Source organism: Oncorhynchus kisutch, linkage group LG6 (assembly GCF_002021735.2).
Source record: "Oncorhynchus kisutch isolate 150728-3 linkage group LG6, Okis_V2, whole genome shotgun sequence".
Classification (NCBI taxonomy): domain Eukaryota; kingdom Metazoa; phylum Chordata; class Actinopteri; order Salmoniformes; family Salmonidae; genus Oncorhynchus; species Oncorhynchus kisutch.
In genome coordinates this window covers 62,037,123-62,050,391 of record NC_034179.2, presented here as the reverse complement: position 1 = coordinate 62,050,391, position 13,269 = coordinate 62,037,123, and the positions used below count along the sequence as shown (strand labels likewise).

Below are 13,269 nucleotides of genomic sequence, written 5' to 3'. Positions count from 1 at the left end.
AATGTGATTTGATTTGGTCAGGAAAGGGGACCAGACTTGAATGCAACACTTGAACTAGTTGCCTTGAACACAACTCAACAAGCCTCAGCTGTAACTCATTGCTAATCAGCCTCCACACACCTGTCCTCACTCTCCTTATATCCCACTGCCACCTTGCTTAATCCTGACCAAACTATCATCCCTCAGCTTGTTCTGCAGTGCATGTCGCATTGCACGACACTGTGCGTTACTAGCCTTATCAAGATCTGCATCCCTCCTCCCATTCTTCACATATCTGGTATCTCTTGGGTTCTTCTAAGGATCTCCTGGTGGGATTGCCATCACAAAAACCTAGCCTAACTACTACGACCTGACAATGTCGACCTGAGACTCCAAGCAAAACTCGACAGAGTCGTCCCTCCCCTGGATCCTTTATCTGCAGTCCTCGTTTTCATCAAGTCCATTCTCATTCCCCCCCTCCTGAATCCTCATTCTCAAATCCCATTCCATTTCCTCAACACATATTCTAAACCCATTTCAATGTCTGGTCCTTCAACTAATTGAGACTTGATTGATAGCCGCAATATACTCTGGGTATATTAGAGAGAATTCAGTGCAACTGTTCTCTCCGTTCTGGACAGATGGCACGTTTTTATTCTCTCTCTCTCTGTTCTTTTGGTTCGATCAAGGCAAGTCTACTGTGTGGAGGATCCACTGGATCCACTGGTGTTCTATGAACTCTAAACAAATAAATTCTATAATCTATTTTCAACAACATTTACTGAAATGCTTCCCTTATGGAAAAAAACAGACATTTCACGCGATCACATGTGATCTTATGTGAAGATAATATGTAAATGCAACGTCTAAAACATAACTGCACATGTGAGAATTTCAGCACGTGAGAACATGTCGTGAAATAAACGTGACCATGTGGGGATTTGTTATTATTTAACTAGGCAAGTCAGTTAAGAACAAATTCTTATTTACAATGACGGCCTAGGAACAGTAAATAGAGATGCAAAAGTTTTTCACGTGAAAGTTCAAATGTCACATTTTTTTTGTTGTAAAGGAAGTGATGAAATCGTATGTGGAACTAAAGTAAATGGTACACTGTTAAGCTAAAATAGTGTGTAAATTTTAATCAATAACAATATTTTTACATTTGAAAAAACTCTCCAAGTGATTTGAACTATTACCCAAACTGGGATTTGAACTCACGACCTCTGGATTTGGAATACGCTGACCTTTCTGTTGCGCCACGAAAGCTAGCGTTTTTAGAAATCCCCTACTCAGAGATGGTGGTGGAGCAAGAAGATCAGCCTGCCGTGAACCAAGCGTTTGCGAGTTGAAATCACCAGGTGAGAACATTTTGGATAATAATTGCTGCATAAATAAACACACACAATGCAATCATGCATGTCAAAGTGTGCCAACTATGTAAGTTTAAAACACAATTTCATGACGTTCTGGCGACATCCTAACCAATAATTTTTGTTTACTAGGCCTCACCTGTGAAACCTCGTAATTTGAATCCACATGTGAAAAGTTGTGATCACGTGCAGATCCACATGTGAAACTTCATGTGAAACCATGTGGTTTTGGAACACTTCACATATGATATTTCACATAAAGTTTCACATGGATTTTTAGATGTGATTTCACAAATGCCCTGAAATAAAACATTTGTGGTTAGGATGTCGCCAGAAAGTCATAAAAGAGTTGCAATTGTTTTCAACTTACATATTGTGCAAAACATGGAAATTTCACATGTGGTTTTTCCATAAGGGTTGGCTGCCTAAAATGAAGGAATCTTTAAAGTTTTCTTCCTCCTGTCAGAATGTGGTTTCTTTCTCCCTTCTATCAAATCTGAAAGAATCATTGTTTTTGAGCTGCAAAGATCTATCTCAGGATCACAGCAAATTTACAAAGGACCATTGTTTTCAGGCATCCTTCCTAACTCATTTGCCGGAGAGGAAGGAAACCACTCAGACATCTCACCATGAGGCCAATGGTGACCTTAAAACACTTTTGGTCCATTTTCGCCTAAAATGACATACCCAAATCTAACTGCCTGTAGCTCAGGACCTGAAGCAAGGATATGCATATTCTTCTTACCATTTGAAAGGAAACACTTTGAAGTTTGTGGAAATGTGAAATGAATATAGGAGAATATAACACATTAGATCTGGTAAAAAAATAATACAAAGAAAAAAACATGCTTTTTTGTGTACCATCATCTTTGAAATGCAAGAGAAAAGCCATAATGTATTATTCCAGCCAAGGCTCAATTTAAAATTTGGCCACTAGGTGGCAGCAGTGTATGTGCAAACTGTTAGACTGATCCAATGAACCATTGTATATCTGTTCAAAATGTTGTATCAAGACTGCCCACATGTCCCTAATTGGTTTATTAATACATTTTCAAGTTCATAATTGTGCATTCTCCTCAAACAATAGCATGCCATTATTTCACTGTAATAGCTACTTTCAATTGGACAGTGCAGTTAGAATAACAATAGTTTAAGCTTTCTGCACATATCAGATATGTCTATGGGAATTTGTTTTGTTACTTACAACCTCATGCTAATCACATTAGCCTACGTTAGCTCAACCATCCCGCAGGGGGGGACACCGATCCCGTAGAGATTAATGGCTGTGATAGGAGAATGGATCAACAGCATTGTAGTTACTCCACAATAGTAACCTAATTGATAGAGTGAAAGGGAAGCCAGTACAGAATAAAAAATATTCATTAACATGCATACAAGGCTCTAAAGTAATACAGCAAAAATATATCAAAGCAAGTTACTTTTTGTCCTGAATACAAAGTATTATGTTTGAGGCAAATCCAGTACAACACATTACTGAGTCCCACTCTCCATATTTTCAAGCTGCGTAATGTTAGGGTTATGCTTGTAAGAGTTAAGGACTGGGGAGTTTTTCAGGATAAAAAACAAATGGAATGGAGCTAAGCACAGACAAAATCCTTAAGGAAAACCTTGTTCAGTTGGCTTTCCACCAGACATTGAGAGGTGAATTCACCTTTCAGCAGGACAATAACCTAAAACACAAGGCCTAATCTACACTGGAGATGCTTACCAAGAAGCCAGTGAATATTGCCGAGTTACCATTTTGAGTTAAATCTACATAACAATCTATGATAAGACCTGAAAATGGTTGTCTAGTAATGATCAACAGCCAATTTGACAGCACTTGAATAATTTTTTTAAGAATAATGGGCCAATGTTGCACAATCCATGTCTCAATTGTCTCAATGCAAAAATAAAATCACTTTGTCATTTTGGGGAATTATGTGTAGATGGGTAAGAGAAGAAAATCAATGTAATAAATTTTGAATTCAGGCTGTAACACAACAAAATGTGGAATAAGTCAAGGGGTATGAATACTTTCTGAAGGCACATCTTTGCGAGGCAATTGGAAAACCACCCTGGTCTTTGTGGACTCATTTGCATATCCTCCTGTTTCGCTGCGTTGCTGAGCTTAGCTAACGTGGAGCATCGGTTGCTGCCGGTAATCCTACCGTGACTGAACGCCTTTCTGTGGGCCCACAGTATATTACAAAGGACCATTCTGCGTCCCAAATGGCACCCTATTCTCTTTATAGAGCACAACTTTTGACCAAGGTTCCGTAGGGCTCTGGTCAAACGTAATGCACTATATAGGGACTAGGGTGCCATTTGGGACAAAGGCACTATGTCATGTGATAGAATGTTTCCCTTGATAAAACTGCACACCTACATAGAGGTTGATGTTGGTGCCCCTATAGTTCCTCATTGGGAAAGATTCCCTTAAAGGATCCTTGGTAGAAGACTGTTGTTGTTGAGGAAAACCCTCAGGTAAAAAACAATGGTCCTTTGTACACGGAATGTACAAAACATTAAGAACACCTTCCAAATATTGAGTTGTGTCAAGTTGGCTTGATGTCCTTTGGGTGGTGGACCATTCTTGATACACACAGGAAACTGTTGAGTGTGAAAACAAACCGGTGCGCCTGGCACCTACTACCATACCCCTTCAACAGCACTTGAATCTTTTGTCTTGCCCATTCACCCTCTGAATGGCACACACACACAATCCATGTCTCAACTGTCTCAAGGCATACAAATCCTTCTTTAATCTGTTTTCTTTCCTTCATCTACACTGAAATGAATTTAACAAGTGACATCAATACGGGATCATAGCTTTCACCTGGTCAGTCTGTGTCAAGGAAAGAGCAGGTCTTGTTGATGTTTTCTACACTCTGTGTATATATTGTCCCCTTTCTCTAATCCCCGTCACTACTATTATTCATTTCTGATAGATTGTTATTGTTGATGTCATTATTTTGTTCCGCTTTAGCAACAGTGGCTTTATCATCCGTGCTAATAAAGCTTATTTAAATCTCAGAGAGAAAGAGAGAGAAACAGAGAGAGAGAGATAAACAAATAGTCAGAGACTGGGAAACACCTAGGGAAAAGGGCGAGGGCGTGGTGGATTCGCATGAATGAATAAGTAGCAAGATCTTAGCAACCCCCCCCCCCCCCCCCCAAAAAGCACTATCAATTTCTATATAAAGTTGATATTCCATATTCATTCATGAATGCACAGAGAGAGGGAGAGATGGAGGGAGAGAAAAAGATTGAAAAGGAGAGAGAGAGAAAGGGAGAAAGCGAAAAAGGGAGAAAAGAGAGGTGGAGAGAAGGGGAGAAAGAGAGAGAGATGGAGAGAAGGAGAGAGGGGGGAGAATGCTGTGCTGAGGAATAAATGATATGCGAACCACCACATTTAACCATAGTAAAAAGATTGGAAACATGGACAAGTACAAACAGACCTCCTATGATCTCCATAAGACAAGCATAGAAGCAAAAAGACAGTCACAATTCAACGACTCAGACAGAAGATGTTTGTGGCAGGGACTTATCACGGATTATAAAGAAGAAACCAGCTACGTCTTGGACACAGAAGCCTCACTGCCAGACAAGCTAAACACCTTTTTTCACCCACTTTGAGGAGCTTTGAGGAAAACAGAGCAGCCGATATGGGCCCCCGCTTCTCACGAGGACTGCAGGCTCCCGATCTCTGTAGCCTACGTGAGAAGGACCTTCAAGCGTGTTATCCCTCACAAGGCTGCTGGTCCAGATGGCATCCCAAGCCGCTTCCTCAGAGCATGCGCAGACCAGCTGGCTGGAGTGTTTAAGGACATTGTCAACCACTCACTATCCCAGTCTGTCATCCCCACTTGTTCCCAAGCAAGCCAAGGTAACTGAACTAAATTACTATTGCCCCGTAGCACAGTTCTGTCATCATGAAGTGCTTTGAAAGGTAAATCAGGGACCATATCACCTTCACCACACACGCCCCAACAGCTCCATGGATGACGCAATCGTGGTTGCACTGCACACCACCCTATCCCACCTGGACAAGAGGAATACCTAGTGTGCCTATAGAAAGTCTACACCCCCCTTGGATTTCTTCACATTTTATTGTGTTACAAAGTGGGATTCAAATGGATTCAGTTGATTTTGTCAACGATCTAAACAAAATACTCTGTAATGTCAAAGTGGGAGAAAAATCTTAACATTTTTTAAAAAGATGAATACAAAATTAAACAGCAATATATATACTGTATACCTTGATAAGATAAGAATTCACCCCCCTGAGTCAATACATGTTAGAAAAGCCTGATTTATAGATGTGAGTCTTCTTGGGTAAGTCTCTTAAGAGCTTTGCACACCTGTATTGTGCAATTTTTGCCCATTGTTCTTTTCAAAATTCTTCATGCTCTGTCAAGCTGTTGGGGATCATTGCTAGACAGCAATTTTCAAGTCTCGCCATAGATTTTCAAGCAGATTGAAGTCAAAACTGTAACTTGGCCACTCAGGAACATTCACTGTCTTCTTGGTGAGCAACACCAGTGTAGATTTGACTTTGTGTTGTAGGTTATTGCCCTGCTGAAAGGGGAATTCCTTTCCTAGTGTCTGGTGTAAAGCAGACAGAAGCAGGTTTATCTCTAGGATGTTGCCTGTGCTTAGCTCCATCCCCTTTTGTTTCAATCTGGAAAAACTCCACAGTCTCTGCCAATGTCAAGCACACCCATACCATGATGAAGCCACCACCATGCTTGAAAATAAGGAGGCACTTACTCAGTGATGTGTTGTGTTGGATTTGCACCAAACATAAGGCTTTGCATTTAGGCCAAAAAAATGTATTCCTTTGCCATGTTTTTTCGCAGTATTACTTTAGTGCCTTGTTGCATACATATGCATGTTTTGGAATATTCATATTATGTATATTTGTATTCTTGTTTTCACTCTCATTTAGGTCATTATTGTGGAGTCACTACAATGTTGTTGGTCCATCCTCAGTTTTCTCCCATCACAGCCATTGAACTCTGTAGCTGTTTTAAAGTCACCAATGGCCTCACAGTGACATCCCTAAGCAGTGTCCTTCCTGTCCTGCAGCGCAGTTCAGAAAGACAACTGCCTCTTTGATGTGTCAAGGTGGTTTAATACATCCACCACAGCATAATTATTAACTTGACCATGCTTTAAGATATATTCAATGTCTGCTTTGTTATCTACCAATCACTGCCCTTCTTTATGAGGCTTTCGAAAGGCTTCTTGGTCTTTGTAGTTGAATCTGTGCTTGAACTGCAATACTTGACTGATTGAAACCTTACAGGTAGATGTGTATATGGGGGACAGAGGAAGGGGTAGTCATTCAAAAACCATGTCAACCACTATTTTGTAACACAGAGTGAGTCCATGTAACTTGTTATGTGATTTGTTAAGCCAAATTTGACTTCTGAGCTAATTTAGGTTTTCCTAAACAAAGGGGGTGAATACCTATGCAACAACTATATTTTAGTTATATTTGTTTTTATTAATTTGTAAACATCTGTAGAATTTTCTTTTCACTTTGATATTATAGAGTATTTTGTGTAGATCAATGACAAAACTGTTTTATTAACCAGTTAATGATGTGGGCTAAATCAAGGTCACACAGTGTAAAAAGTAAAGTATATACCTCACAGACATGGTTATGGGTTTAAAAAAAGAAGACACCTGTACCATGTCAGATATACTGTAGAGTTGAATTTGCATCCCAATATTACACTTTATAGACATCACAGAAGACTTAAATATAGCAATACTGTTTGACATAGAAACAATAGATTTTCTGCATTTGAACAAAATAATCTTTATTCATTATGAAATTATGAAAAATATTAATAACACTCCACCCATGAGGCCGCTATGTCATTTGACTGCAGCAAAGGGGTACATTTATTTCAATCCCACCATAGTGCCCTTTAAGCGTGTCCCTAAACTCGGGGCCTTGGGTCTGAACTGCAACTGGATCCTAGATTTCCTGACGGGACGACCCCAGGTGGTGAGGGAAGGCAACAACACGTCCACCACACTGATCCTCAACACGGGGACCCCCCAGGGGTGTGTGCTCAGTCCCCTCATGTACTCTATGTTCACCCATGACTGCGTGGCCACGCACGACTTCAACTCAATCATCAAGTTTGCTGGCAACACAACAGAGGTAGGCCTGATTACTAACAACAACGACGAGACAGTGAGAAGGTTAGACCCGTGACGGACTGGTGCCAGGAAAATAACCTCTCCCTCAATGTCAACAAAACAAATTAGCTTATCATGGACTACAGGAGACAGAAGAGAGAGCACGCCCCCATCTACATCAATGTAGCTGCAGTGGATAGGGTCAAAAGCTCCCAATTCCTCGGTGTGCACATCACTGAGGACCTGAAACGGTCTCGCCACACCGACATCGTGGTGAAGAAGGTGCAACAGCGCCTCTACAAACTCAGGCGGCGGAAGAAATTCAGCATGGCCCCATCGACCCACACAAACTTCTACAGATGCACCATTGAGAGCATTCTGTCGGGTTGCATCACGCCTGGTACGGCAACTGCTCCACCCTCAACCTTATGGCTCTCCAGAGGGTAGTGCGGGCAGCCCAACGCATCACTGGGGGCATGCTGCCTGCCCTCCAGGACATCTACAGCACCCAGTGTCAAAGGAAGACCTAGAAGATCATTAAGGACCTCACCCACCCGAGCCACGGACTGTTCACTTAGCTATTGTCTGACAGACGGAGACAGTACAGGGGTATCAGAGTTAAGACAGAGAGAATAAAAAATGGCTTATATTACCAGGCCATCAGACTGTTGAACAGCCATCAGTAGCCATCTACCAGGTGATGCACACTCTCACTCACAAACCACAGCCAACGCTGCTGTCCCAAGCTATAGAGACATTGAACCACTGGCCACTTCTCATTCCACACTGTGTATTTAAATACTGTATCCCCAAAGTAGCTAATCATAATATTTCTACTACTGTACATTGTACTTTAGTTACATTGTTTATGCACAGCGAATATGATTTACAGTTTACATACTCTTAGGTTGGAGTCAATAAAAATCGTTTTTCAACCACTCCACACATTTCTTGTGAACAAACTATAGTTTTGGCAAGTCGGTTAGGACATCCACTTTGTGCTTGACACAAGTAAGTTTTCCAAAAATTGCTTACAGACAGATTATTTCACTTATAATTCCCTGTCTCACTATTCCAGTGGGTCAGAAGCTTACATACACTAAGTTGACTGTACATTTAAACAGCTTAGAAAATTCCAGAAAATGATGTCATGGCTTTAGAATGTTCTGATAGGCTAATTGTCATCATTTGAGTCAATTGGAAGTGTACCTGTGGATGTACACTGCTCAAAAAAATAAAGGGAACACTAAAATAACACATCCTAGATCTGAATGAATTTCTTTACATAGTTGAATGTGCTGAAAATCACACAAAAATTATTTATCAACCCATGGAGCTCTGGATTTGGAATCACACTCAAAATTAAAGTGGAAAACCACACTACAGGCTGATCCAACTTTGATGTAATGTCCTTAAAACAAGTCAAAATGAGGCTCAGTAGTGTGTGTGGCCTCCACGTGCCTGTATGACCTCCCTACAACGCCTGGGCATGCTCCTGATGAGGTGGAGGATGGTCTCCTGAGGGATCTCCTCCCAGACCTGGACTAAAGCATCCACCAACTCCTGGACAGTCTGTGGTGCAACGTGGCGTTGGTGGATGGAGCGAGACATGATGTCCCAGATGTGCTCAATTGGATTCAGGTCTGGGGAACGGGCTGGCCAGTCCATAGCATCAATGCCTTCCTCTTGCAGGAACTGCTGACACACTCCAGCCACATGAGGTCTAGCATTGTCTTGCATTAGGAGGAACCCAGGGCCAACCGCACCAGCATAGGGGTCTGAGGATCTCATTTTGGTAACTAATGGCAGTCAGGCTACCTCTTGCGAGCACATGGAGGGCTGTGCGGTCCCCCAAAGAAATGCCACCCCACACCATGACTGACACACTGCCAAACCGGTCATGCTGGAGGATGTTGCAGGCAGCAGAACGTTCTCCACGGCGTCTCCAGACTCTGTCACGTCTGTCACATGTGCTCAGTGTGAACCTGCTTTCATCTGTGAAGAGCATGGGCGCCAGTGGCGAATTTGCCAATCTTGGTGTTCTCTGGCAAGTGCCAAACGTCCTGCACGGTGTTGGGCTGTAAGCACAACCCCCACCTGTGGACGCCGGGCCCTCATACCACCCTCATGGAGTCTGTTTCTGACCGTTTGAGCAGACACATGCACATTTGTGGCCTGCTGGAGGTCATTTTGCAGGGCTCTGGCAGTGCTCCTCCTGCTCCTCCTTGCACAAAGGCGGAGGTAGCAGTCCTGCTGCTGGGTTGTTGCCTTCCTACGGCCTCCTCCACGTCTCCTGATGTACTGGCCTGTCTCCTGGTAGCGCCTCCATGCTCTGGACACTACGCTGACAGACACAGCAAACCTTCTTGCCACAGCTCGCATTGATGTGCCATCCTGGATGAGCTGCACTACCTGAGCCACTTGTGTGGGCTGTAGACTCCGTCTCATGCTACCACTAGAGTGAAAGCACCGCCAGCATTCAAAAGTGACCAAAACATCAGCCAGGAAGCATAGGAACTGAGAAGTGGTCTGTGGTCACCACCTGCAGAACCATTCCTTTATTGGGGATGTCTTGCTAATTGCCTATAATTTCCACCTGTTGTCTATTCCATTTGCACAACATCATGTGAAATGTATTGTCAATCAGTGTTGCTTCCTAAGTGGACAGTTTGATTTCACAGAAGTGGGATTGACTTGGAGTTACATTGGGTTGTTTAAGTGTTCCCTTTATTTTTTTGAGCAGTGTATTCCAAGGCCTACCATCAAACTCAGTGCTTCTTTGCTTGACATCATGGGAAAATCTAAAGAAATCAGTCAATACTTCAGAAAATAATTGTAGACCTCCTTAAGTCTGGTTCGTCATCGGGAGCCATTTCCAAATGTCTAAAGGTACCACGTTCATCTGTACAAACAATAGTATGCAAGTATATACACCATGGGGAGGATTGCAAGCCGAAGAACACCATCCCAACTGGGAAGCACGGGGGTGGCAGCATCATGTTGTGGGGGTGCTTTGTTGCAGTAGGGACTGATGCACTTCACAAAAATAGATGGCATCATGAGGTAGGAAAATTATGTGGATATATTGAAGCAACATCTCAAGACATCAGTCAGGAAGTTAAAGCTTGGTCGCAAATCGGTCTTCCAAATGGACAATGGCCCCATGCATACTTCCAAAGTTGTGGCAAAATGGCTTAAGGAAAACAAATTCAAGGTATTGGAGTGGCCATCACAAAGCCCTGACCTCAATCCTATAGAAAATTTGTGGGCAGACCTGAAAAAGCATGACCGAGCATGGAGGCCTACAAACCTGACTCAGTTACACCAGCTCTCATTCAGGAGGAATGGGCCAAAATTCACCCAACGTATTGTGGGAAGCTTGCAGAAGACTACCCGAAACGTTTGTCCCAAGTTAAACAATTTAAAGGCAATGCTACCAAATACTCATTGAGTGTATGTACACTTCTGACCCACTGGGAATGTGATGAAAGAAATAAAAGCTGAAATAAATAATTCTCTCTACTATTATTCTGACATTTCATCAAATAATGTGGTGATCCTAACTGACCTAAGACAGGGAATTTTTAATAGGATTAAATGTCAGGAATTGTGAAAAACAGAGTTTAAATGTATTTGGCTAAGACGTATGTAAACTTCCGACTTCAACTGTATGTACTGGATTCTTGACCTAGCTCACTGTAATATATCTACATCTGTGCATATCATTTTTAGCTGATCTTTGATTACTGATACAGTGCTACTTGGATTCTTAATCAGATTCTTCCCACTGGGAAGAACGTTTAAATTTGCCCTTACGTTTAAATTTGGACATGTTATTGCACTGTTACGAGTTAGTAACAGAAGCATTTTGCTGCACCTACTATAACACCTGCTAAACTGTGTATGCGACCAATAAACTTTGATTTGACTTTAAATGAATACTTTAACCCTGCAGGGTCAGGTTTACTCTGAGTACATAAACGGGACTGGCTGATCAGCCGGACTCCTGAGACAGCAGGTGTTAACATCATGATACAGTACACCTATGGGATACAGAGACAGAGAGACAGAAAGACATAGAGACAGAGAGACAGAGAGAGAGAGAGAGAGAGCGCAAGCAGATGAGCCAGTTATCGCGAAAGAAGTGATGGATTACATACAAATATGAAAAAGGAGAATGTAAGAAATGAATCTAACCAAATACAATGCAGTAACACAACAGAAGAAGGTATGAAGTTGATAACAGACAACAAAAAAAGGAAAGTAAATCTTACCTCTGATTGCGAGAGTGTGAAAGCTTCCCTCATAAACAAGTGTATCTCAATGCACGGGGGTCTGAACTAACAGGTGGTGAGAGAGAAACCGAGGGAGAGAGATAGAAACCAAGGGAGAGAGAGAGAGAGAGGGAGGGAGAGAGAGAGGAGGGGAAGGGATAGCTGGTTGGAGTGGGAGAGAGGAGAGATTGGGAGGAGTGAGTATTTAACATTCAATAAAGAAATCTACAGTGTTACAGATAGAGTTACGGAAAGAGAGGAAGACGAGTGGTGAGGCAGGAGTGTGTATGTGTGTGTGTGAGTGTTGGAGGGGAGGATTGGGTTGCGAAAATATTGCTTGCAGTGAGTTATCTGTATAATGATAATATTACGACTTTTCCCCCCTCCCTCTCTCCTCTCCTCTCTCCGTCATTCGTTCTCTAGGCTTTCTCTGCATTTTGTCAGTCTCTCCTCTCTGCCCTCCTCTCTCCTCCTCTCCATTCCTCTTCTCTTCACTGTGCAGTTACATTTTTTGTGTGCAATATCCTCTTGGCCCGCCTGCATTAATCTTCAATGTCAACAGTAATGAACCTTTGTGTTTAATCACAGTGCATGTATTGGGATGTACTCTCTCTCTCTCTCTCTCTTTCTCTCTCTTTTCTCTCTCCCTCTCCCTCTCTTCCTTTCTCTCGTCTTCTCTCCTCGCTTCTCTTATCTTATCTTGTCTCTCTCTCTCTCCTCTTCTCCACTCTCTCTTCATCATGGGATGATTGCAGTGGTAGAACAGAGCTTAATGCGACACGCTGCCAGCTACCACATCTGTCTCTCTGTCTCTGTATAATTTGTGTCTAATGATGCCTAATGATACATGCGTGCACATTACTCTCACACACATGTTGATCTACAAAAGCATGTGCAAACACACACACACACGTGCACACACACACAGATAATAACAGAGGGTTTTCTTCTCAGGAAGGGTGTAACTGATCAGATCATAAATTTTCCCTCTTATCTTGCCTTTCCCTCTCCTTCTCGCCATATTTCTCCCTCTGCCCCCTCTCTCTTTATTCTCTCTCCCTCTCTCTCTCTCTCTCTCCCTCTCTCTCTCTCCTCTTTCTCTCTCTCCTCTTTCCTCCTCCCCCTCTTTCTCTTCTCTCTCTCTTCCCATCTCTCTCTCTCTCTCTCTCTCTCGTCTTCTTCTGGTAAGTGAGTGGACAGACAGCACAGATATGTGTCCCTTGGGTGAGGGATCCCGACTGTTTCCCTTCGTAAAAAATCCCCCCCCCCACCCCCCCCCAAAAAAAAATCACACCTCAAATCTAATATCTTCTCTCTGAATCCCCTTCTCTTTCTTTCTCTCTCTCTCTCTTCCCCGGTCTCTTTCTCCCTCTCTTTCTCTCTTCCTCCCACACACGCTCCCTCCTTTCTTCCCCTCCCTGCGCACCAAAGGGATTGTATCAGGGTTCCTGGGGTGCTGCTTTTTGTTTTTTGATCTTCAGCCA

General features: G+C 42.6%; 1 protein-coding gene across 2 annotated transcripts in view; it reads right to left on the bottom strand.

The window, feature by feature from the left end:
* The window catches only part of doc2a (double C2-like domains, alpha), a 51,352-nt gene extending 39,191 nt beyond the window's left edge, over positions 1-12,161 (bottom strand). The window contains exon 1 of one of the 2 annotated variants that reach the window (XM_031827104.1): positions 11,786-12,161. The gene's annotated coding sequence lies outside the window, so the exon portion shown is untranslated. The remainder of the gene's footprint in view (positions 1-11,785) is intronic. The other variant, XM_031827103.1, reaches the window with a different exon arrangement.
* Between the last annotated feature and the right edge of the window lie 1,108 nt (positions 12,162-13,269).